The 26,529-nt window shown below is 36.9% G+C and overlaps 2 long non-coding RNA genes across 3 annotated transcripts in view; one reads left to right on the top strand and one right to left on the bottom strand.

Moving 5' to 3' along the window:
- Window positions 1-2,189, top strand: part of LOC138711900 (uncharacterized) — a 24,504-nt gene extending 22,315 nt beyond the window's left edge. For both annotated transcript variants that reach the window (XR_011335521.1, XR_011335522.1), the window contains exon 7: window positions 1,378-2,189. This is a non-coding gene — a long non-coding RNA (uncharacterized lncRNA). The remainder of the gene's footprint in view (window positions 1-1,377) is intronic.
- The window catches only part of LOC138711905 (uncharacterized), a 39,713-nt gene continuing 14,505 nt past the window's right edge, over window positions 1,322-26,529 (bottom strand). Inside the window, exons 6-10 of the long non-coding RNA XR_011335525.1 lie at window positions 24,294-24,416; window positions 20,710-20,807; window positions 19,305-19,427; window positions 17,735-17,832; window positions 1,322-1,431 (exon numbers count right to left, since the gene is read on the bottom strand). This is a non-coding gene — a long non-coding RNA (uncharacterized lncRNA). The remainder of the gene's footprint in view (window positions 1,432-17,734; window positions 17,833-19,304; window positions 19,428-20,709; window positions 20,808-24,293; window positions 24,417-26,529) is intronic.

The following is a 26,529-nucleotide window of genomic DNA, read 5'->3' on the forward strand; positions in this document are numbered from 1 at the left end:
CTGCTCAGTAGTTTTCGTGGCTCATTATTATTTCGAACAGCTCAGCAATTTTTCAGGGTTCTTTGTAATTTCATACCGCTCAGCAATTTTGCATGTTTCATTATTTCGAACTGCTCAGCAATTTTCCGAGTTTCACTATTTCGTATTGCTCAGCAATTTTGCGTGTTTCATTATTTCGAAATGCTCAGCAATTTTCGGGATTCATTATTATTTCGAACAGCTCAGCAATTTTGCGGGTTTCAGTATTTCGAACTGCTTGGTAATTTTCGGACTTCATTATTATTTCGAAGTGCTCAGCAATTTTGCAGGGTTGTTTATAATTACGTACTACTCAGCAATTTTTGGGGTTCGTTATTTTGAACAGCTCAGCAATTTTGCGGGTGTCATTATTTCTTACTGCTCAGCACTTTTGCGTGTTTCATTATTTAGAACTGCTCAGCACTTTTCGGCGGTCATTATTATTTCGAACTGCTCAGGAATTTTGTGTTTCATTATTTCCAACTGCTCAGCAATTTTTTGCTTGTTTAAATTTCGCTCAGCACAATTTTCTAGCAGAAAAAATTTTCACACCTAGGTGTGAAAAAATATAGAAATTTTTAGAAAAAATTTCACACCTAGGTGTGAAAAAAATTATAAAATTTTGAGAAATAATTTTCACACCTACGTGTGAAAAAAATATAAAATTTTTGGAAAAAATTTCACAACCTAGGTGTGAAAAAAATATAAAATTTTTGGAAAAAATTTTCGCACCTAGGTGTGAAAAGAAAATATAAAATTTCGAGAAATAATTTTCACACCTAGGTGTGAAAAAAAAAATATAAAATTTTGGAAAAAATTTTCACACCTAGGTGTGAAAAGAAATATAGAATTTTTGGAAAAAATTTTCACACCTAGGTGTGAAAAAAAATATAAAATTTTTGGAAAAAATTTCACACCTAGGTGTGAAAAGAAAATATAAAATTTTTGGAAAAAATTTTCACACCTAGGTGTGAAAAAAAATATAAAATTTCGAGAAATAATTTTCACACCTAGGTGTGAAAAAAAATATAAAATTTTTGGAAAAAATTTTCACACCTAGGTGTGAAAAGAAAATATAGAATTTTTGGAAAAAAATTTTCACACCTAGGTGTGAAAAAAAATATAAAATTTTTGGAAAAAATTTCACACCTAGGTGTGAAAAAATATATAAAATTTCGAGAAATAATTTTCACACCTAGGTGTGAAAAAAAAATAAAATTTTTGGAAAAAATTCACACTTAGGTGTGAAAAAAAATAAAATTTTGGGAAAAATTTCACACCTAGGTGTGAAAAAAATAATTTTGGGGGAAAAAATTAACACAGGAGTAAAAAATTAGTTTTTTTATTTTTTGCTTGCAGTTTCCGTAGTGTGGAAGAAAAACACCGTGATACCACTGGAATGCAGACAGGTTGCTGGAAATAAAGGACAATAATTAGTACTTGTTAATATTTCTATAAGTAATCAATTTATTTGTTGCCTTATTGTTTAATAGAATTTCGAATTAATGTAGAATATTTTAGGCAGAGTCAAATATGGTTAATTAATATTTAAAAAATTTGACATGAATACTAATAAAGAATACATCAATTTGAAGTTAATATAATTGTTTTATTGTTGCACGTTAATATTTGAAGACCTCCCTCAGAGAACGTTGTATATCATATGCAAAAGCCGTTGATATACAACGTTCTTGTGGGAGGTCTTCATTTGTTTAAATCCTAAAATTATATTAGTCGAATCGCTAAAAGTGTTAAATTTAAAAGAGGTTATGTACCAACTGTGAAATGTTGCGTCGTGTCCCATATGATTGATTATCCCATAAAATTTTGAAATAATCCATTGAAATGGAAAAAACCGCAGACGAAGATACAGCCATAATCAAAGAACTTGCTTATAAATACAGGGTGGAAGCGAAATAGCCCTCAGATTCTCCAGAGCGAATAGCTCTGTTGTATATAACAAAAAAGTGTAATACCATATCTGTGGAAATACGTGAAGAAAGAGGCGGCCATGTTGCAAGACTGCTGAAACCTCCAACTTAATCTTCTAATAATTAATTAACCTGACATTTAATCCCAAAGTTAATAAAGGGTTCCTATTCGTTTAGATTTACCCTGTCGTCCTTTTCAATCTACAGGATTATTTCACTTCCACACTGTATAGACATACCCATGAATTGAAGATGAAGAAGCAAATAACATGAAACAGAACGCATAATGAATTATGATGTTTTAAATACATTCAGCCCTTAAATTTAACTTAATCTTGACACATCCTCTGGCCTTCTACTTCTTAATAATGTACAGAAAAACCCTGCCATGAATCGTTTTGATCAGGAAGGTAATCTGGGTGTCGAGGTAGTCAAGTGATAACACACATTCACTGAAAAACACAACTATTTATTACAGCATGCAACATAAATTCGTAGCACATAACCGTTCTATACAGTTTATTCACCCCTCAAACGTCACCCAACAATGGCCGCCTTCGTCGTTGATTCCATACTGTTTAAATCCGTTCTACTGCAAAAACTTGATTAAACATAGATCGAAACCAACTCACTGAACTGATGAATTCTAGAGGCAGGCTTTTAGGTATTTCACAACTCGAGTAACGATCCACCAAAAATACAAATACCGACCAGAATTTCACCAGAGTTGACTGAACACAAATCCGTCTGGAAAATGGTAGCAGCTCAAACTAATAAGTACATCCCAAAACTCGCCGCTAAACTCCACCCGAATATCTTCTACAATTCACTTGTAGGTTCCCGCACACCGATTACTATTCTGCCCCAGGCAGAACTATCGAACCCGGTCCCTGCCCGCGCAACAGCTCGCACTCTGCCACGCGTCTGACCTCCACGAGCCCAACCGTTAGACTCACGCTACTTTTCGCGATGAAACTCGCTTCACAGACCAAATCTAAATCACACCACTGTCTTGACCAATCAGCAAGCATTATTACAAAATGATTAATTGTCCCCGGCTCAAAAAATTTATGCTCCCTCGGTATCAACTTATCATAGTTTATAGGAACAGAAACAGAGCATAAAAAAAATAGAAAGGCCATCTACGAGAAGTAAGAAGAACTAGATCAGAAAGAAAAAACTACAAGCCATCTATGAAAAGTTAGAATAATTAAAACTAACAGAGAAAATATGAGGATAGAAAAAAAAACTAAAAGAAAGGTGTGCCGAAATATAAACGGCACAATCTTAGTAAACAAATGTATCATTGGTACTTGTTCAGGGAAATTATAGCGCTGAGTATAATGTTGGTATTCACGTATCTTGAATCTTGCTAGCTTTTGGCTGAGTTACGACTGAAGTGTAAATTAAGTAGTAACTGACAAGAAATAGTGCGTTCTCTACCCACTTAACCCTTAAATTGGCAATACTTCATTTCTGACACTAGTTTATTAAACCTTGTCGGATTGTAAAGAAAACAACTATCGCAATGTCCATATTTTATATGTATTGTGAAATTTTAGTTTTCCTACCAATTTTTTTTCTATTGTGCTATTAAAATTATAGCATATAGCCTATTAAACTGTTGTATCCTATAGGGTACATTGTCAATTTAAGGGTTAAGTGAAATTGGAAAAATCTGTTTCAAATATCGAGATAATTTGCAAGAAATATTAAGATAAGCAGGTTGGCTAGAAAATACATTAAATGAATCAGCCATGCATATCACAATTCATAAATATTGATCGCTAATTAATTAAAAATATCTGTTTATCTCTCCTAGTATAGCACATTGAAACGGAGGCGTGTAGTTGAATTATTCACAATTATAAAAAATCTCAACTGTTTGAGGTAACCATGGTTCTGATAGACAAGATCTGGTTTATGAGGATTTCTGTTAACAGCATTTGTTCCGTGAATATTTACGTATCCATAGAAACAAAGTTATAACATTAGCAATGTATTAAAAAGTGCAAAACGAATTCTCTAGTTCGTGTTTCAACTGTTAATTGATCACGCGTATCCATTGATACCGAATAAAATCATAAAAGTAATGCATGCACTCACTATATCTAAACGTTACGTTACCAAATACACACGAGGTGTAGGCTAAGGGGCATACATACGTACAAATATTTTCATACGTGTTTAGAAAAAAATTAAATGCAAAAGAACGTCATATTTACTTTTTCCCTTGCTGTAACAGTTTTCATTTAAATGTGAGACGGTCTAATGTTTTATGAATGATCGTACTATGAAACGCCTCACAGTTTAGGCTACACGCACGTCTTTCGCTCATATGTTCTGCAGCGTAAACATTCTGCCTCCGTTGAAAGTTGTTGACCTCGCAGAAAACTCGCCAATATGTGACGTAATGAATGGATTCATTACTGTGATGTTTATGAATGATGAAACACCCGTCACGTCAGACTACACGCACGTTTTTCGACGTAAACATCGAAGGTGGTTGATCTTGCAAGTATTTACGTAATGGAAGGATTCAATTTGCCGATAGTTGTTTAAAGACACGGAACAGCAGGAAAATGGACGAACTTTATGAGGGATCTTATCCCGGAAATTTAATCGCTGCCTTAGACGAATGTTCGTTGCTGTGCACCAAAAACTTCGCGATGCAGTATCTCCTCGTCCTTGGATCGAGGCCCGTGGACCGTAACGTAATGCTGATTCTTTTCGTAATATGATGTAACTTTTCCAATAATTTTCTACATGAGATAAAATATTTATATGCTTTGTTAACAATAGAGAAGTGCCGTATTTTTATTTTTTTCTTGTTATTTTAATTTAAAGTTTTGTATTGTGAATTGTTAAAATTTTTACATGGTTTGGAAATGAATGGCAAAACTTTTATGAAGTATTTTAAAGCATTTTTTATATAACATTACTTAAAATATTTGTTTTATTGCAATGTAGCATTGTTAACAAGAATACTAAAATACTTGTAAAGTAAATTCGAACCTGTTAAAAAGTACAAATGAACAATAAACGTAATCCCATGTGTTAATTGAAAAATTTATCACAAAACCTGTTTATGTGCGGATATACGACAAATTATTTGGTTATCTGTTAGGAAGGAAGACCATCGGAAGCCTGGACCTCCGCGTAACTAGTAAGGCGTTGTTAGGAAGCAGTGCGTGCAGGACGTACAAACGCGGTACTATTTCTTCTATAAAAGTCACTTCGAAAATAAAGAATCTATTTATATCATGTGGAACAGTATAATTCCTGTTGTAATTGAATACGGGAGACGTATCGATTGATAATAATGAGTGATATGCGTTGTAATATAAACACAATAATGCAACGCAAGTAGAAACAATAAATTGTATATTACGTAACACCAATAAATTGAATGAGATGTTTTAATTGGTTCTGTAATTACGAATACGTGAGATGTATCGATTGATGATAATGAGTGATATACGTTGTAATATAAACACAATAATGAAACGCAAGTAGAAACAATGAATTGTATATTACGTAACAACAATAAATTGAATGAGATGTTTTAATTGGTTCTGTAATTTCGAATACGTGAGATGTATCGATTGATGATAATGAGTGATATACGTTGTAATATAAACACAATAATGAAACGCAAGTAGAAACAATAAATTGTATATTACGTAACAACAATAAATTGAATGAGATGTTTTAATTGGTTCTGTAATTTCGAATACGTGAGATGTATCGATTGATGATAATGAGTGATATGCGTTGTAATATAAACACAATAATGAAACGCAAGTAGAAACAATGAATTGTATATTACGTAACAACAATAAATTGAATGAGATGTTTTAATTGGTTCTGTAATTTCGAATACGTGAGATGTATCGATTGATGATAATGAGTGATATGCGTTGTAATATAAAGAGAATAATGAAAAGCAAGTAGAAACAATGAATTGTATATTACGTAACAACAATAAATTGAATGAGATGTTTTAATTGGTTCTGTAATTTCGAATACGTGAGATGTATCGATTGATGATAATGAGTGATATACGTTGTAATATAAACACAATAATGAAACGCAAGTAGAAACAATGAATTGTATATTACGTAACAACAATAAATTGCATGAGATGTTTTAATTGGTTCTGTAATTTCGAATACGTGAGATGTATCGATTGATGATAATGAGTGATATGCGTTGTAATATAAAGAGAATAGTGAAACAAGTAGAAACAATGAACATGAGTAAATATAATATATGTATTATATTTTGAGATGTCTGTTGTAATAGAATTACGTTGTAAAAATGTTACGATATTGAAAAGCACGTAGTAACAACGCAATGTATATTACGTAACATCAATGAATATTTACGTAATAGCTTGAGACGTTTGTATTCGCTATGTAACCGTAAATATTAAGGTAATAGGTGAAGTACATTGAATGCACGGCCCCTCAACCCAAGTGTCTTTAACGCGTGTAAAAAGGATAATTTTTTGGGGTGTATTGGGTTATTACAAGATACGTAAACCACAGTCTCATTAATACGAGTTGAGATGTCGCTGTAAAGAGCAGAGAAGACAGAAGTGGAGATAAATTTGAAATTTCTAGGTTGGCAATACCGATGACGGCACATTTGATGTCGCTGTCATCGCAAGACTTTTGCCTATATAAGCAATGAACTCGTAGGGGTGGCTGGTCGGGGGTGGAGGGAGGGCCAAAGTTAGACCCAAGTGTCTTTAAGCCCGAATGAAAAGGATAACTTTTGGGTTGTAGTGGGTTATTACAGATACTTAAACCAGACGGGCAGAGCAGAGATACGGGCCCCCCCCCCTTCAGTTCCTGCGGCCTTGTACCGCCATTTCCACGGGAACATAACTGGATTTTTGCCTTCCTTTTCTTCTCTTTTTATTGGTAAGTATCTTTACTTCTCACGCATTATACACATAATATGTGATATACAAGTGACTACTGTATGTGCAGTGTTCATTTCGTGTACAGTGAAGTTTCTATACGTCGTATTTGACCATAATTTCAATGACATGTGCAATTTCCTACGCTAATATCGTGTCCTAAGGACGAATAACTCGTAAAAAAAAGACATCTTTTTAACTATAACCTTAACTTTATCTAGTCTTCGTAAATATTTTGTTGACAGTCTATCGTCGTTCTTGACCAAACATTCTATCGTATTTTAAACGTCAATTTCATTTTACAAGCACGAAAAACTCATAATATAAAGCATCTTTTTAACAATAACCTTAACTTTATCTAGTCTTCGTAAATATTTTGTTGACAGTCTATCGTCGTTCTTGACCAAACATTCTATCGTATTTTAAACGTCAATTTCATTTTACAAGCACGAAAAACTCATAATATAAAGCATCTTTTTAACAATAACCTTAACTTTATCTAGTCTTCGTAAATATTTTGTTGAGAGTCTATCGTCTCCTTGACCAAACCTTCTAGCGTATTTTAAACGTCAATTTCATTTTACAAGCACGAAAAACTCATAACATAAAGCATCTTTTTAACTATAACCTCAACTAAATCTAGTATTCGTAAATATTGTGTTGCAAATCTATCGTCGTACCTACCTACAACCCTTCGTGTGATTTTAGACTCATTTCACAAGCACGAAAAACTCGTAATATAACAGATCTTTGAACCATAACCTTAACTTCATCTGCTATTCGTAAATACTGTCTTACAATTCTACCATCGTCTTTGACCGTGAGCTCCGCGCGCAAATTTCATTTTTCAGTGACAAGAACACCCGTAGTATACTCCTAAATCATCTTTTATCAACCTCATCTGCTATTCGGAAATATTGTGTTATAACTGTGTCGTCCTGAGGACATCTACTTGCAGATATCGCATAACCAAAAGTAGATCGCATTCAGAATATGATAAGACTTTCTTGTGTTAAATTTCAACGTACCTCGTTAACATGTTTTGACCTATTTATGGGTCATCTTCAGAACTGGTCGTTGTTGGTCTTGGCGCCACTTGTTCTGTTTCCTGTGAGGGTGTGTTCCTGTGGTATAGTGTAGAGTTAAAAAGTGTATGTGTTTCGAAATTGAGTTGTGTGTTGAGAATATCGTTGGGGTGTGTTTTCGTGTGTCTGTATATTTCATATTGTTCTAGTGTGTTGAGTTTCTGGCTTTTTGGTTGGATGTGTAGTATTTCCATGTCTGTGTTGATGTCTCTGTAGGTGTGGTTAGCATTTGTGATGTGTTCTGCATATGTGGAGGTGTTTTGTAATTTTGTTGTGGCTGTGATGTGTTCTTTGTAACGTGTTTGAAATGATCTGCCTGTCTGTCCTATGTAGAAGTTGTTGCAGGTGTTACATTTGAGTTTGTATACGCCTGTGTGGTTGTATTTGTTTGTTTGTGTGTTGAGATGTTTTTGTAGAGTGTTATTTGTTCTGTATGCGATGTCGTTGTAATTTAATTTCTTGAATGAGGTTGCAATTTTATGTGTGTTTTTGTTTTCGTACGTTAGTGTGACGTATTTTTTGTGTTGTATTCTTCTGTTTTTTGTGGTTATGTTTTGTCTTACATATTATGTTCTCTATTATGTTAGGGTTGTATCCGTTTTCCTGTGCTATGTATTTGACTGTGTTTAGCTCTTCGTTGTAATCCTGTTGGTTCATTGGTATGTTGAGTAGTCTGTGTACCATTGTTCGGAATGCAGCTTGTTTGTGTTGTGTGGGGTGGTTGGATGTGTTCTGTGTGTGTGTTGTTGGTTTTCTGTGTACTTTGAACGTGTATTTGTTGTCTACTTTTGTTATTGTGATGTCTAGAAAATGTATGGATTTAACACAAGACGCTAAACTGGAGAATTCCCATGGTATCTTTGAACAGTGCCGTTACATTTAGCGTCAAATTTAAGGAAATACACAATCTCGCCAACATAAGAACACGACGTTGGTGTGTGGCGTCGTTGGAGGGAGAAATTTATTTATTTATTTATTTATTTTCTCTCTCTATCTCCTTCGTTCTGTTAGCTACAAGCCTAGATCATATATGTGACAGATAACTCCTCGCTACGTTAAAATCGGCAGCACTTTGAAGAGAACAACCGCCAGGATCGCCACCCGTCCGCCGTAAACGATCACGAGATGGCAGCACAGTCGCTAATGTAATTCACATGGGTATTATGACGTGACTCCTTATGTAACAACTAGATGGCAGCGTAGTAAACCTGACCTCAAAGCCTATAACCCCGACATATCTGTTACATATATGATCTAGGCTACAAGGTATATTTGCGCAAATATATTGAAGTAGATTACGTGACTTAGATGAGAGTCTCGAGACAAAACAGTTTTGCTATATTTCGTTTTTTATTAAATGTTAAGCACAGAAACGGCATTTCGTAATTTTATTTAAATAACAAGCCAAACAAATTATCTTTGCATCAAAAACGGATGCTCCCTGGACCAAATTATCGTATTTTATAATTGTTTGAATGCAACAGAAGCCAGAAGTCTTGCACTTTACTAATGCAGTGAATTATTTAAGAATATAGTCGCGAATTTTACTACCATCATTTCGACTGTGTTTTGTTTGGCACGGCTCGGTACGGCCCGGTGACTATCGACATTGCTCTGCCGTGGGTATTATCCAGTTGTTCCACACAAGAAAGTCTTACCATACATATTCCGAATTGATACAGTGTTAAAAGTTGTGTAATCAAGATGTAAAATCTATTCCATTAGTTACTCCTAACATTCCAGAAGCTGTCCGGGTATAAACATTAATTCTACAACTGCATAAAACGACGATCTGCGTTTGAGCGGGGATAAACACATCGCTGAAAACATTCAAAACTATTACTGGTTGTAGGAAGGTCAACTCAAATATTGAAGTTATGGTCAAAAACACAACATCTTTCACGTTTTACATCCTTGAGCAATTCACTCTGCACACACAACTTCACTGCACAGTACAGTACAGTCACATAATGTATATTACCTAGTATGTGTAATAACACTATACAAAACAAAAAGTAAACGAACTTACCAATAAAAACAGAAGAAAATGAAGGTAAAAATGAGGTAATTATATGGATTACATATGCAACAAAAACGAATCTTACTTAACTAGAGTAATCAATCCAATTTAAACCTTTATGTCACCGGCCACACGTAATCCATAACATTACCCACTCCTCTTACGCCCCATGAAAATGGCGGCACAAGACCGCAGGAAGGATGTTGCGTGTGTCTCAGAACAAATAGACTGTACATAAACGATTCCAAAACTTCTTTCACGCTAATACCTGCACAAAAACGCAGCAATCCTAGACAAGTTGCTTGTGGCCGAGCGCCAATATTCCAGCAACATCATCTAAAAATTAACCGTGTTTCTGCACGTGACAATGACCAAAGTTTTCGATTCGTCATGTACAATCTACTTTTCCCTCACACGCAACGAGTCTGCAACCCCTACATTTTTGTACCTTTATTTTCATGGAGATACAAAACCGGATGTTTATCTCCCAGTTGTAACCAGTGAAAGTCCGGTTATGATTCCATAAAAATAGAGCAACAAAAACGAGGGAATTGCAGAGAGGAGAAAGGATCACCAACCCACCACTGTCACACAGTGAGGGCAAAGCCCCGACGTCCGTCACGTCTTGTCCAGGGATAAGTGGATTATTGCCGCGAGGTCAGTGCCGCACGTACCAGGGCACAGAGGCACATGTCCCGAAGGTCAGTGGTGCATGTCCGGATGGTCAGCAGCATCTAACCTCGACGTCTATGGAGGATAGTGAAGACAGGATCTCTGTACCTGCAGTCAGTGGTTCATAACAGCGTGGTCAGTGACGCATACACCGGCGGATAGAGGCGCTTTACTCAAAAGAGAAACGCATATCACAACGGACATGGCGCGGTCCCGAAGGAATGAGGCGCTCGTCTCAACGGCCATTGGCGCACGTACCAGCAGTCGCAGAACCAGGTCCCACAAAGTCTGTCTGGCTCTAACCGCTTCGTCAGTGGTCCAAACACACTGCGGACAGTGACTTAAAGCCCTTGTCAGCGATATGGAGTAAGGACCCTGCGGAGAGAGGAACATGTCAAGTCAAGGGCATTTCTGCCAGAAATATGTGGCTAATAGCCGTCAGGTCAGTGGCGCATACACCGGCGGACAGTTGCCCATGTCAGCAGACAGCGGTGTATGTGCCTGCAGTCAGTGGTTCATAACAGCGTGGTCAGTGACGCATACACCGGCGGATAGAGGCGCTTAACTCAAAAGAGAAACGCATATCACAGCGGACATGGCGCGGTCCCGAAGGAATGAGGCGCTCGTCTCAACGGCCATTGGCGCACGTACCAGCAGTCGCAGAACCAGGTCCCACAAAGTCAGCGGCGTATAACCTTCACGTCTGTCTTGCTCTACTCAAGAGTCTTTAAGCCCTAATGAAAAGGATAACTTTTCTTTTAGGAAAATTTACTTTTCTCTAACATAGCAACTACGCAATAACAGGCAAACATCGCACAACCAAAGCTGAATACTACTGAAAGTATTCTTTTACCTACTTCTAAGGCTTCAGAAACTGTCAGCATCCACAACTAACGATAAGTTTGTTGTTTGTAAGCGCTCCATCATCATTCAATATTGTAAACAAAGTGTATGAGTTGTTTTTGGGAAATGTACTTCCTGTAGCAACTATCGAAAATACATCAACCACATCTACTACTTGCAAATATCGCATAAAAAAAGGGCTATTCCATATGAAATCGATATTTTCAATACTTTCTTATCAACGTGCCATCAGTAAAAAATACGTGTTTATTTGTACTTTCAATGCTGAATCTAACCATGTATTTTAAAAATATTTTTTCGTGGGCAAAGGCGTCTTAATGAAGAAAAATCTAAATTTCTCAATTTCCTTAAAAAGTAAGAAAAACTGTTTACATGTCAATATAAACTTTAGGGTGAAAGGGTTTCGGAGCCACAACAGTTTAAAGTTGCTAATTTTATAAAAAATACGATAAATTTAAATATTATTAATTTAATAGTACATTATGCAACGAGCCTATAATGATAGTAATTAAGAAGCGAGTATGGATGTTTATGAAACTCGCTTGTGCTCGTTTCATAATTTTCATACGAGCGTCTTAATTACCATTAGAGGCGAGTTTCATACGACTTTTTATGCTCGACCATATTTCCAACTTGAAATTATTCATTTTATTTGTATCTAACTGACCTTGAGCAATACCTCGTAAATTGTGAGATGTGCGCAGACGCGAAAGTATTGATTTTTTCCGAGGAACAGATGTCCACATTGACCTTGATAGCCTATAAGAACCTACAGAATAAACTAAATATTAACTTTCATATAACATTGAAATTAAATTAGACATTGAAAAAAGAGATGACAAATTGAATTTATTTGAATATTATTTACAATTAACGCTAATTATTATAGTAACAGAACATAACCTTCTGCGACAGTATTGGATTTCCAGCCTCCGTGACTTTTCGCTAATTCTCTTTCGATTGCATATCCGACAATAATCGATACTTGCGGTTTTATAATGGTACAAAGCTGATTCATTATTGGCTGAACACCTGTAAGCTGAGTTGTCATTGGCTGAACACCTGACCTTTAATGAGTAGGTGTACTTTAATGACATGCATTAAAGGACTGCTACCAGGTGTATAATTACTACCTTTTGGCATGGTCGAGCATAAACACTATGAAGTTCTGATGCCTCAAACTTTGCACAATGCATTGTATCACAGTTGTCTACGGACAGAAAAAGTTTTATTGTATTAAAAAATTGTAAGGTCAATTTTCTCTATATTTCGGTGGATTCTAGAGAAGTTGCTTGTGGCCGAGCCCTCTTCCTGCCGCCCCTCTCCCAATATTCCAGTGAGCACAGCAACATCATTTACAAATTAACGTGTTTTTGCACGTGACGAGAGCCCAAAGTTTTCGATTCGTCATATACAATCTCTACTTTTCCCTCGCACGCAACGAGTCTGCAACCCCTACGAATTCCTATCTATAATTCTATGGAGATACACAACCTTCTAGCTGTAACTAGTGAAAGTCTGATTATGATTCCATGGAAACAGAGAAACAGAAACGAGTGAATTGCAGAGAGGTGAAAGGTCCTACTTGTCACTGTCAGACGTGTATATTATGTCTAGCCCAGAGATCAGTCACGTCGTCAGTGGCGTATAGCTACGAGATAGTGGCGCACAAACCGACGCCTTGTCCAGGGATAAGGGATAATTGGATTTTTGCCGCGGGGTCAGTGCAGCATATACCGGGGGACAGAGGCGCATGTCCCGAAGGTCAGAGGCGCATAACCTCGACGTCTGTGAAGGAGAGGGAAGACAGGATCTGTGGCTCTTAACCGCTTCGTCACCAGCGGACAGTGGCTATATCCCGTCAGCGTCACGGCGTAAGTGCCCAGCGGACATGGGAGCCTGTCCCCGAAAGTCCAAGGCATTCGAGTCAGTAAAAAGTGGCTCATAGCTGTCAGGTCAGTGGCGCATACACCGGTGGATAGAGGCTCATGGCACGAAGGTCAGGGGTGCATATTCACAACGGCCATTGGCGCACTTTCCAGCAATCAGAGCAGCACGTTCCCGTGGTCAGTTGTTCATAACGAGGAGGTTAGCGGCGCATTTATCCGAATTGTGTGGTCCGTCCCAGAAATCAGTAGCTCATAACCGTAATTATGTTCAGTGGCGCATAATCGCGAGATAAGATTCCGCACAATATTATTTTATTAATTACGTAACAGATGCATTTCATACTGAATTTGCAATGCTCCACCTTTCACCTATTTATGGACTTCCTCAACAAGGTATGGATTTTTCGAGAAAGACCGACCTAGTCAACAGTTAAACCAGTAAAAACAAATGAGACAGACTAAATCTAATCTTGCTAAGAATAGTCATTTCTAACACTTTCACAACTGTTGGTGAAAGTTATGTTTATCCGATTAGAGATTTCTTTGGAATCGAAGAAATAGTTTTTGAGCCTATACAGGTCTACCACACACATTTTTCTCCTACATAAGAGCCCGAAATATCAACTGACTGAATTTTTCTTTAATTTAGTAGGTTATTTTACGACGCTTTATCAACATCGTAGGTTATTTAGCGTCTGAATGAGATAAACGTGACAATGCCGGTGAAATGAGTCCGGAGTCCAGCACCGTAAGTTACCCAGCATTTGTTCATATTGGGTTGAGGGAAAACCTCTAGGTAACTTGTCCCAACCGGGAATCGAACCCGGGCCACCTGGTTTCACGGTCAGACGCGCTAACCGTTACTCCACAGGTGTGGACCTGACTGAAAAGTAACATTAGTTAGAATGAAGAACAAAGTCTATCAGAATGACAGCTGAGCGTCGATTTAAAGGGCTGCAGCTCCACACACGCGCTAGTCCCTTTAAATTCGTCCTGAAGGGCTTTAAATTGTCGTAGGACCAAAATAAACACAAATTTAGAAAACTGAAATATTATTTTATTTCGAGTTAAAAACAAAATTTTCACTGTTTTTCAGGTGTTTTCACCGATCCATAGCCTTAAATTACATTTTACAAGAGTACTTCCCGTTTTAGCTAAGTTATTTTCATTTTCTACATCGCAATATACAGGGTGTTACGGATATTTTATACATACTTTTAGAGGTAATAGTGTCTCTATCTATCAGTCTTCAAGAAGGGGGTAACACTAGCTAACACTAACTGTAGTAACTTTAAGGGAATATCACTTTCGTCATACAAAATTTTGTCAATATTTTTTTCGTGAACATTAACTCCTTATAAAGATGAAATTATTGGGGATCATCAATGTGTTTTAGGCGTAACAGATCGACTGCTGACCAGATGTTTTGTATTCGACAGATACTGGAGAAAAAATGGGAGTATAAGGGTACAGTGCATCAGTTATTCATAGATTTCAAAAAGGCATATGACTCAGTTAAGACAGAAGTTTTATGTGATATTGTTATTGAATTTGGTATTCCCAAGAAACTAGTTCGATTAATTAAAATGTGTCTCAGTGAAACGTACAGCAGAGTTCGTATAGGTCAGTTTCTGTCAGATGCGTTTCCAATTCAATGCAAGGAGATGCATTATCACCTTTACTTTTTAACTTTGCTCTAGAGTATGCCATTAGGAAAGTCCAGGATAACAGAGAGGGTTTGGAATTGAACGGGTTACATCAGCTGCTTGTCTATGCGGATGACGTGAATATGTTAGGAGAAAATCCACAAATGTTTAGGGAAAACACGGGAATTTTACTGCAAGCAAGTAAAGAGATAGGTTTGGAAGTAAATCCCGAAAAGACAAAGTATATGATAATGTCTCATGACGAGAATATTGTACGAAATGGAAATATAAAAACTGTAAAAATTCAAACATCTTGCGCAACAGTAACAAATATAAATGATACTCGAGAGGAAATTAAACGCAGAATAAATATGGGAAATGCCTGTTATTATTCGGTTGAGAAGCTTTTATCATCCAGTCTGCTGTCAAAAAACCTGAAACTCTCACTTCGAGAGAGGAACAGAGATTAAGGATGTTTGAGAATAAGGTCCTAAGGAAAATATTTGGGGCTAAGAGGGGTGAAGTTACAGGAGAATGGAGAAAGTTACACAACACAGAACTGCACGCATTGTATTCTTCACCTGATATAATTAGGAACATTAAATCCAGACGTTTGAGATGGGCAAGGCATGTAGCACGTATGGGCGAATCCAGAAATGCAAATAGAGTGTTAGTTGGGAGACAGGAAGGAAAAACCTTTGGGGTGACCGAGACGTAGATGGGAGGATAATATTCAAATATATTTGAGGGAGGTGGGATATGATGGTAGAGACTGGATTAATCTTGCTCAGAATAGGGACCAATGGCGGGCTTATGTGAGGGCGGCAATGAACCTCCGGGTTCCTTAAAAGCCAGTAAGTGAGTAAGTAAATATTGTAGATTTAATATACTGAAAAATATTATTAAAAAATTTAACCAAATTTTCGAAGTTATTTTTAGACTTCAAAAATGTCATGTTTTTAGGTTAGTTAATAATTTAATAATTCCAGGCTATTTTTCCCCCCTTTGAACATGTGGCTAGTTACGTGGAGGTCCAGGCTTTTGGGTTTGTCTATCGTCCATGATGGTCTTTGTGGTGGGAAAATCGCGGAATAAACCACAACCACGTAACTTGTCCCAAATGGGATTTGATCCTGAGCCCGCTCATTTCAGTCAGACATTATGTTACCCCACACCGGTAGATCACGTTTGCCTATTAAAACTACTAAATAGATGACTAATATATTCCACTAGTGTCTGTATATGTGTTTGTGTTCATTTACACCTTTAAAGGACATATTAATCTCGATATTGTCATTTTTAAGGCAATGCGTGTGTTAAAATTGTTCAGTTTTCGTGTTTGATAAATGTGGCTGTACCTCAGGCAAATATCGTCATAAAATTACGAGACTTCAAACTGAAAGCAGCTGTGGTCAAAATTATATGTGAATATATTCATTTGTTTTACAATAGTAACGTATCAATTAAATGTGCATAATTATTGCAAACCGATATCCCTGACAACAATGAGGCAATAGGCTTGAAAATTCTGGATACATAATTGTAACAAAACGAATTTCATTTCATTCATTAGTTTCTGCCCAATCACATATTTTACTGCAAACCCAGCATTTTCCAATCTTCCATATTTTCCGCCTTCATCTTATTCTCAGTGATAGTAGAAAGAAGAAGAAGAAGAACAAGAATAAGAAGAAGAAGAAGAAGAACAAACTGCATAGGATTTGCTGAATATAAGGGATATGCTACTGGAGCTAAATGACAGCTGTGAGCAGTATGGGATGAAGATAAATGCAAACAAGACGAAGACCATGGTCATAGGAAGAAAAATAAAGAAGGTAAACGTGCGAATACTAAATGAGGCAGTAGAGCAAGTGGACAGCTTCAAATACTTGGGGTGTACTATAAGCAGTAACATGAGCTGCTGCCAGGAAGTCAAAAGGAGGATAGCAATGGCCAAGGAAGCTTTTAATAGAAAAAGGAGCATCTTCTGCGGACCTCTGGAGAAAGAAACGAGGAAGAGACTAGTGAAGTGCTTTGTGTGGAGTGTGGCATTGTATGGAGCAGAAACATGGACATTACGACGAAGTGAAGAGAAGCATTTGAAATGTGGATATGGAGAAGAATGGAGCGTGTGAAATGGACAGACAGAATAAGAAATGAAGCTGTGTTGGAAAGAGTGGGTGAAGAAAGAATGATGCTGAAACTGATCAGGAAGAGGAAAAGGAATTGGCTGGGTCACTGGCTGAGAAGAAACTGCCTACTGAAGGATGCACTGGAAGGAATGGTGAACAGGAGAAAATTCGCGGTAGAAGAAGATATCTGATGATACATTAAGATATTTGGATCATAATTATCCATTCAAATATAATCATCATACAGTAAACTCTTCCCCAATTACAGGTGAATGCCTGTGGAAAATTTCACAAAAATGGGCTTAAAACTTTCTGAGATAAATCTACCTGAAGTACCAAAGGAAAGATACTTTTGACAATTAACAACCGTGGCCTGGCGTGGTACTTCATCTTGTAACAGTGGTTGGTATGTTAACACTTAGCTATCCCCTCCTCTGAACTAACCTAACCCTTAACTCGCAATGTATGCGGACGGAGGGTAAAACACTTCCAGCAACATAAGGACACGATAACAATTGAAGAAATAAGTATAAAGGTTTGTAACACTCACACAATATGGCGAAAACACTTCCTCCTCACAATCAGCATATCCACCATCTTGTAGTTTACTGCTGCCAAGTCGGGCATCCCTGCTTCAATTCCCACGACCTGTAACATATTCACATTGCTATAATTTCCGCCTAAAGTGATTAAATATTCCTAATGCCTACCCTCCAACAAATAAAAGTTTTAGGAACACATTAATACTGCGAAAATTACAGACATTGTTGCATAATAAAGTTACACCACAGTCTAGTATATACAGTCATGAAGCTTGAGTTGTGAGATTGCTAGAAACAATAGACTGTGCTGGTACTATTTCGCATTGTCTGTAATGAGGCGATAGTAGCGATCCTAGTGGTTAGCAACTATTTATGGATGCATATTTGCTACATATTGAGTTTCGTGACTGTATACACTAGACTGTGATTACACCTCATCATACAAGCATAAGATAACCGAAACAGGCCAGAAAATAAAAGAGCGCTCTAGAAGAAACTATTTCAACACTGTGAAATTATAAAATGAAAAGCACTGTAGCAGACACTATGTCAATGCTGTCAAAGTAGAAAATTATAGACCGTCTAAGAAAAACATTGTCAAGGTACAAAATTAAGGAAGGAAAACCTTCGAAAATAATATATGGACACTGTGAAATAAAAAAAATGGAGCACTTTACAAAGACTACCGTATATACACATTGTTAAATTAAAAAATAAAAGAACTTTAGAAACATAAAGTGAACAGTATGAAAATAGAAAATGAAAGAACACTCCAGAAAGGAAATGCAAACACTGTGGCAATAGAAAATGAAATAACAATGTAGGAAACACTATACGAACGCTGTAAAAGTATGTAGGAAATGTATGAAAACTGTAGAATTTGAATTCCATCCTCCTGCTTCAATTAGTGTAGGCTCAAAACAAAATAACAGAGAATCTGGTTTTGTGCACACTATTGTGGACATCTAGCAGCATTTAACAGTACCGTGAATTTGGCACATATTGGTGGTACAGTCTGTTGAACCTCTTTCTACCTTGCGCCTTCGTGTATTTCTCTAAATATTGCAAGTTAAAAGTCAGGTTCAGTTACATGGGGATAGCTAAGTAACGGAAGGCTGAGGTGAGGTTAGGTTAGATGAGGGGGTAGCTAAGTGACAGACGATAAGGTTAAGGGAGGATTAGATAAGGGTGTACTTAAGTAGAAGGTCACCAAGCACATGACAAGGTTAGTGTGGATCAGTTGCGGGGATAGCTAAGTGACAGGAGGACGAGATGTGTATACACCTCTCTGTTACACCCTGTTACTTAGCTAACCTTTATCTTGCAATATAGAGAAATACACGCAGAAGTTCAACAGACTGTACCACCAGTATGTGCCAAATCCACGGTACTGTTAAATGCTGCCAGATGTCCACAATACTATGTACAAAAACCAAATTCTCTATTATTTTGTTTTATCGCACTAATAAGGTTACGACAACCAAATAACTTTATATTTCAAATCTGTCTCACGTTCATTTCACAGGAAGGTACAAAAGACCCCAATGAAAACCGAGAAAATCAGCTTATAGCACTCACATAACACAGTGACAACATTTCCTCCACACAGTCCGGGTTATCAGCATCTCCACACATTCTTCATCACCTCCTTATAAACATCCCTGCTTCCAAGTCCGGCCTCCCTGGTTCAAGTCCCACGTCCTGTAACATATACATACGTTTATAATTTCCATCTTAAGTAATCAAGCCTCTCCTAAAACGAATACAGTAGTTTTAGACATTCTATTCCATTTAATATTGCTAAAACTTCCAGTGAAAGTTGAATAAGGCTACACCACTTGATGGCAAATATGAAATCACTAAAATATGCTACAATATGTAAGAACACTCTAGGGAACACACTGTGAAATATGCTTCAAATAGTCTGGGCTGTCTGTCACATCTAACCCCTCTTTAAACTCTTTCTAACCTTGTCAGGAACATCGGCTGCTGAAATCACAGGTGTTGCTTGGGAGGCTGGAGGGGAAAAAGACTTTTGGGGAGGCCGAGACGTAGATGGGAGGATAATATTAAAATGTATTTGAGGGAGATGGGATATGATGTCAGGGACTGGATTAATCTTTGCTCAGGATAGGGACCGATGGCGGGCTTATGTGAGGGCGGCAATGAACCTCCGGGTTCTTTAAAAGCCATTTGTAACTAAGTAAGTAAATGTTATAGATTTAATATACTGAAACATATTATGCAAAAATTTAACCAAATTTCCGAAGTTACTTTTAGACTTCAAAATGTCATGTTTTTAGGTTAGTTAATAATTCCAGGCTATTTTTTCCCCCTAGTTACGTGGAAGTCTAGGCTTTTGGGGGTTGTCTGCCATCCAGGATTACCATGATGTTCTTTGTGGTGGGAAAATCCCGGAAAAAACCTCAACCAAGCAACTTGTCCCAAACAGGATTTGAAGCTGAGCCCGCTCATTTCATGGTTAGACATGCTAACCTTTACTCCACAGTGATAGATAACGTTTGCTGGGTCACTGGCTGAGAAGAAACTGCCTACTGAAGGATGCACTGGAAGGAATGGTGAACGGGAGAAGAGTTCGGGCAGAAGAAGTTATCAGATGATAGACGACATTAAGATATTTGGATCATATTTATCCATTCAAATATAATCATCATACAGTAAACTCTTCCCCAATAACTAGTGAATCCCTGTGGAAAATTTCACAAAAAATGGGCTTAAAACTTTCTGAGATAAATCTACCTGGAGTACCAAAAGAAAGATACTTTTGACTATTAACAACCGTGGCCTGGCGTGGTACTTCATCTTGTAACAGTGCTTGGTATCTTATCACTTAGCTATCCCCTCATCTGAACTAACCTAACCCTTAACTCGCAATGTATGCGGAAGGAGGGCAAAACACTTCCAGCAACATAAGGACACGATAACAATTGAAGAAACAAGTATAAAGGTTTGTAACACTCACACAATATGCCGAAAACAGTTCCTCCTGACAATCAGCATCTCCACCATCTCGTAGTTCACCGCTGGCAAGTCGAGCCTCCCTGTTTCAATTCCCACCTCCTGTAACATATTCACATTGCTATAATTTCCGCCTGAAGCGATTAAATATATCTAATGCCTAATGCCTAGAATAACATCATTGTATAGAGCACATCTAGGTCAGAAAGCATGGGTAGACATAACGGCTCGGTTAGAAAAGCCAACATACTATGGTAGGAACGATCATGATTTTAAAATCAAATGTAGGAAACAGAAAACGGATGTAGGTAAATTCTCATTTTTAAATAGAACTATAAATGATTGGAATGACCTACCTGCAGCGGTCTTTGAGGGCTGTCCTTCCTTAAGGAGTTTCAAGAATAATTTAAAAAGTTGTGTATAAAGCGCAAATTAAAATTAAGGTGACATTCAACATTTAATTTTTTAAGGTGACATTTATTTATCTAGCCTGACGAGTTTACTTCCTTGGTTTGAATTGTAAATTATTTAAAAATAGCGTGTAAGAGGGTCTTAGACTAGAAATGTTTAGTTTAAATGTAGTTCTGTTTATAAGTATGCATAAGGGTGTAATTATTTGACTTATTTGAACTGTTGTATCAGTGAAGCGAGGTGAGTCAGTGAAGTTATGGTTTTACAGTGCAGTGAACAGTTCCGATCAGTGATAATTTATAGCGTGAATGAAATGTGTTCTATAGTGTCAGTGAAATGTGTTCTAGTGTGTCAGTGAAATGTGTGCTAAAGTGTCAGTGAAATGCGTCATAGTGCCACTACAGTGAGTGAGATGAGAATAAAGTGAAAGACTATTGAAACTTATGTAGGACCTATACATAATTATGTAGGTTGTAATGTAAAATTAGGTATTTTATTTATGTTTTATTATTATTGTGTTAAATTATATTGTGTATTCTCATTGTATTGTGTATAAAATTGTATTGTGTATTGTGTAATTGTATTGTGTATTGTTTATCATTTTATTGTGTATTGTTTATATTGTATATACCACTGCCACTGGGTGCTTGCCCACTTGCAGTGTAAATAAATACATACATACCCTCCAACAAGTAATAGTTATAGGAACACATTCAATACTGCGAAAACTACACACATTGTTGAATAATAAAGTTACACCTCATCATTACACGCATTAGATAACCGAAATAGGCCAGAAAATAAAAGAGTGCTCTAGGAAAAACTATTTCAACATTGTGAAATTATAAAATGAAAAGCATTGTAGCAGACACTATGTGAATACTGTCAAAGTAGAAAATTACAGACAGTCTAAGAAAAACACTGTCAAGGTACAAAATTAAGGAAGGAAAACCCTGGAAAACAATACGTGAACACTATAAAATAAAAAAAAAAGGAGCACTTTACAAAGACTACTGTATAAAAACATTGTTGAAGTAGAAAATATAAGATCAATCTAAAAACATTAAGTGAACACTATGGAAATAGAAAATGAAACTCTAGGAACGAAATGCAAACACTGTGACACTAGAAAATGGAAGAACAACGTAGGAAACACTATGGAACGCTGTAAAGGTATAAAATGAAAACTTTGTGTAGGAAATGTATGAAAACTGTAGAATTTTAATTGCAGCCTCCTGTTCAAAACAAAATAATAGAGAATTTGGTTTTGTGCACACTATTGTGGACATCTAGCAGCATTTAACAGTACCGTGGATTTGGCACATATTGGTGGTACAGTCTGTTGAACCTCTTTCTACCTTGCGCCTGCGTGTATTTCTTTAAATATATCCAGTTAAAAGTCAGTTTAGGTTAGGTGAGGGGATAGCTAAGTGACAGAAGATGTGGAATTAGGTTAAGGTTAAGGCAGGATGAGATAAGGGTGTACTTAAGTAGCAGGAGACCAAATACTATGACTAAATTAGTGTGGATCAGTTGCGGGGATAGCTAAGTGACAGGAGGACGAGGTGTGTATACATCTCTGTTACAACCCGTTACTTAGCTATCCCCACGTAACTGAACCTAACCTTTAATACATCTTGATTACACAACTTTTAACACTGTATCACTTCGAAATATGATAATTCTTTGTGTTAAATTCATTGTTATATTGGCACAGATACGTAGATGACATACTAATACTATACTAAGGAAGCAAAAGACATCCAAAGCCTGCATCAACACATAAACAAAATACACCTAAAGCTACACTACACATTAGAAACTGAAAACAACAAATTCATACATTTTCTAGACATCACAATAACAAAAGTAGACAACAAACACACATTCAAAGTATACAAAAAAAACCAACAACAACACACATACACAACACAAACAAGCTGCATTCTGAACAATGGTACACAGACTACTCAACATACCAATGAACCAACAGGATTACAACGAAGAGCTAAACACAGTCAAATACATAGCACAAGAAAACGGATACAACCCTAACATAATAAGAAAAACAAAACATATACACAAAAAACATAAGATTACAACACAAGCACAAGAACACAAAAAATACATCACCTAAATGCTTACTGTGCACCAGAGATGGACATGGAGATGGAGCACCTGGCTAATTGTGAAACTCTTAGGACATTTGTGGACCTTCCATCAAAATATTGGGAAGCAAGAAGGATGATGACTTCATTGTTAAAGCCAGAGCATTACATACACACACACACTAACATGCGAAAACAAAAACACACACAAAATTGCAACCTCATCCAAGAAATTAAATACATCGCATACAGAACAAATAACACTACAAAAACATCTCAACACACAAACAAATAAATACAACCACACAGGCGTATACAAACTCAAATGTAACACCTGCAACAACTTCTACATAGGACAGACAGGCAGATCATTTCAAACACGTTACAAAGAACACATCACAGCCATAACAAAATTACAAAACACCTCCACATATGCAGAACACATCACAAATGCTAACCACACCTACAGAGACATCAACACAGACATGGAAATACTGCACATCCAACCAAAAAGCTAGAAACTCAACACACTAGAACAATATGAAATATACAGACACACGAAAACACATCCAAATGAAATTCTCAACACACAACTCAATTTCAGAACACACACACTCTTTGACTCCACTTTACACCACACGAACGCACCCTCACAGGAAACAAAACAAGAGGCGCCAAGACCAACAACGACCAGTTCTGAGGATGACCCATAAATAGGTCGAAACATGTGAACAAGGTACGTTAGAATTTAACACAAGAAAGTCTTATCATACATATTCTGAACTGACCTTTAACTCGCAATATTTAGAGAAATACACACAGGCAGAGGGTAAAAAGAGGTTCAACAGACTGTACCACCAAAATGTGCCAAATCCACGGTACTGTTAAATGCTGTCAGATGTCCACAATAGTGTGCACAAAAACCAAATTCTCTATTATTTTGTTTTATCGCACTAATAAGGTTACGACAACCAAATAACTTTATATTTCAAATCTGTCTAACGTTCATTTCACAGGAAGGTACAAAAGACCCCAATGAAAACTGAGAAAATCAACTTATAGCACTCACATAATACAGTGACAACAATTCCTCCACACAGTCCAGGTTATCACCATCTCCACACATTCTTCGTTGCCTTCTTATGAACATCCCTGCTTCCAAGTCGGGCCTCCCTGGTTCAATTCCCACGTCCTGTAACATATGCATACGTCTATAGTTTCCATCTTAAGGAATCACGCAATCTGATGGCCTCTCCTAAACTAATACAGTAGTTTTAGACATTCTATTCCATTTAATATTGCTAAAATTTCCAGTGAAAGTTCAATAAGTCTACACTACTTCATGGCAAATATGAAATCGTTGAAATAAGCTACAATATGTAAGAACACTCTAGGGAACACACTGTGAAATATGCTTCAAATAGTCTGGGCTGTCTGTCACATCTAAACCCTCTTTAAACTCTTTCTAACCTTGTCAGAAACATCGGCCTGCTGAAATTATAGGAGTTAGTTGGGAGACCGGAGGGAAAAAGACTTTTGGGGAGGCCGAGACGTAGATGGGGGATAATATTAAAATGTTTTTGAGGGAAGTGGGATATGATGGTAGAGACTGGATTAATCTTGCTCAGGATAGGAACCAATGGCAGGCTTATGTGAGGGCGGCAATGAACCTCCGGGTTCCTTAAAAGCCAGTAAGTAAGTAAGTAAGAAAATATTGTAGATTTAATACACTGAAACCTATTATGCACAAATTTAACCAAGTTTCCGAAGTTATTTTTAGACTTCAAAAATGTCATATTTTTACGTTAGTTAATAATTCCAGGCTATTTTGCCCCCTATGAACATGTGGCTAGTTACGTGGAGGTCCAGGCTTTAGGGTTTCTCTATCGTCCATGATGGTCTTTGTGGTGGGAAAATCGCGGAATAAACCTCAACCAAGTAACTTGTCCCAAACGGGATTTGAACCTGAGACCGCTCATTTCACATTCAGACATCATGTTACTCCACAATGGTAGATCACGTTTGCCTACTAAAACTACTAAATAGATGACTAATATACTCCACTAGTGTCTGTATATGTGTTTGTCTTCAATTACACCTTTAAAGCACATATTAATCTCGATATTGTCATTTTTAAGGCAATGCGTGTGTTAAAATTGTTCAGTTTTCGTGTTTGATAAATGTGGCTGTACCTCAGGCAAATATCGTCATAAAATTACGAGACTTCAAACTGAAATTGCTCGCACATAACAGCAGCTGTGGTCAAAATTATATCTGAATATACTCATTTATTTTACAATAGTAATGTATCAATTAAATGTGCATAATTATTACAAACCGATATCCCTGACAACAATGAGGCAATAGGCTTGAAAATTCTGGATACATAATTGTAACAAAACGAATTTCATTTGATTCATTAGTTTCTGCCCAAACACATATTTTACTGCAAACCCAGCACTTTCCAATCTTCCATATTTTCACTTTCATCTTATTCTCAATGATGGTAGGAAGAAGAAGAAGAAGAACAAAGTGCATAGGATTTGCTGAATATAAGGGATATGCTACTGGAGCTAAATGACAGCTGTGAGCAGTATGGGATGAAGATAAATGCAAACAAGACGTAGACCATGGTTATAGGAAGAAAAATAAAGAAGGTAAACGTGCGAATACTAAATGAGGCAGTAGAGCAAGTGGACAGCTTCAGATACTTGGGGTGTACTATAAGCAGTAACATGAGCTGCTGCCAGGAAGTCAAAAGGAGGATAGCAATGGCCAAGGAAGCTTTTAACAGAAAAAGGAGCATCTTCTGCGGACCTCTGGAGAAAGAACTGAGGAAGAGACTAGTGAAGTGCTTTGTGTGGAGTGTGGCATTGTATGGTGCAGAAACATGGACATTACGACGAAGTGAAGAGAAGCATTTGAAATGTGGATATGGAGAAGAATGGAGAGTGTGAAATGGACAGACAGAATAAGAAATGAAGCTGTGTTGGAAAGAGTGGGTGAAGAAAGAATGATGCTGAAACTGATCAGGAAGAGGAAAAGGAATTGGCTGGGTCACTGGCTGAGAAGAAACTGCCTACTGAAGGATGCACTGGAAGGAATGGTGAACAGGAGAAAATTCGCGGTAGAAGAAGATATCTGATGATACATTAAGATATTTGGATCATAATTATCCATTCAAATATAATCATCATACAGTAAACTCTTCCCCAATTACAGGTGAATGCCTGTTGAAAATTTCACAAAAATGGGCTTAAAACTTTCTGAGATAAATCTACCTGGAGTACCAAAAGAAAGATACT

This window comes from Periplaneta americana, chromosome 2 (assembly GCF_040183065.1).
Source record: "Periplaneta americana isolate PAMFEO1 chromosome 2, P.americana_PAMFEO1_priV1, whole genome shotgun sequence".
NCBI classification, from domain to species: domain Eukaryota; kingdom Metazoa; phylum Arthropoda; class Insecta; order Blattodea; family Blattidae; genus Periplaneta; species Periplaneta americana.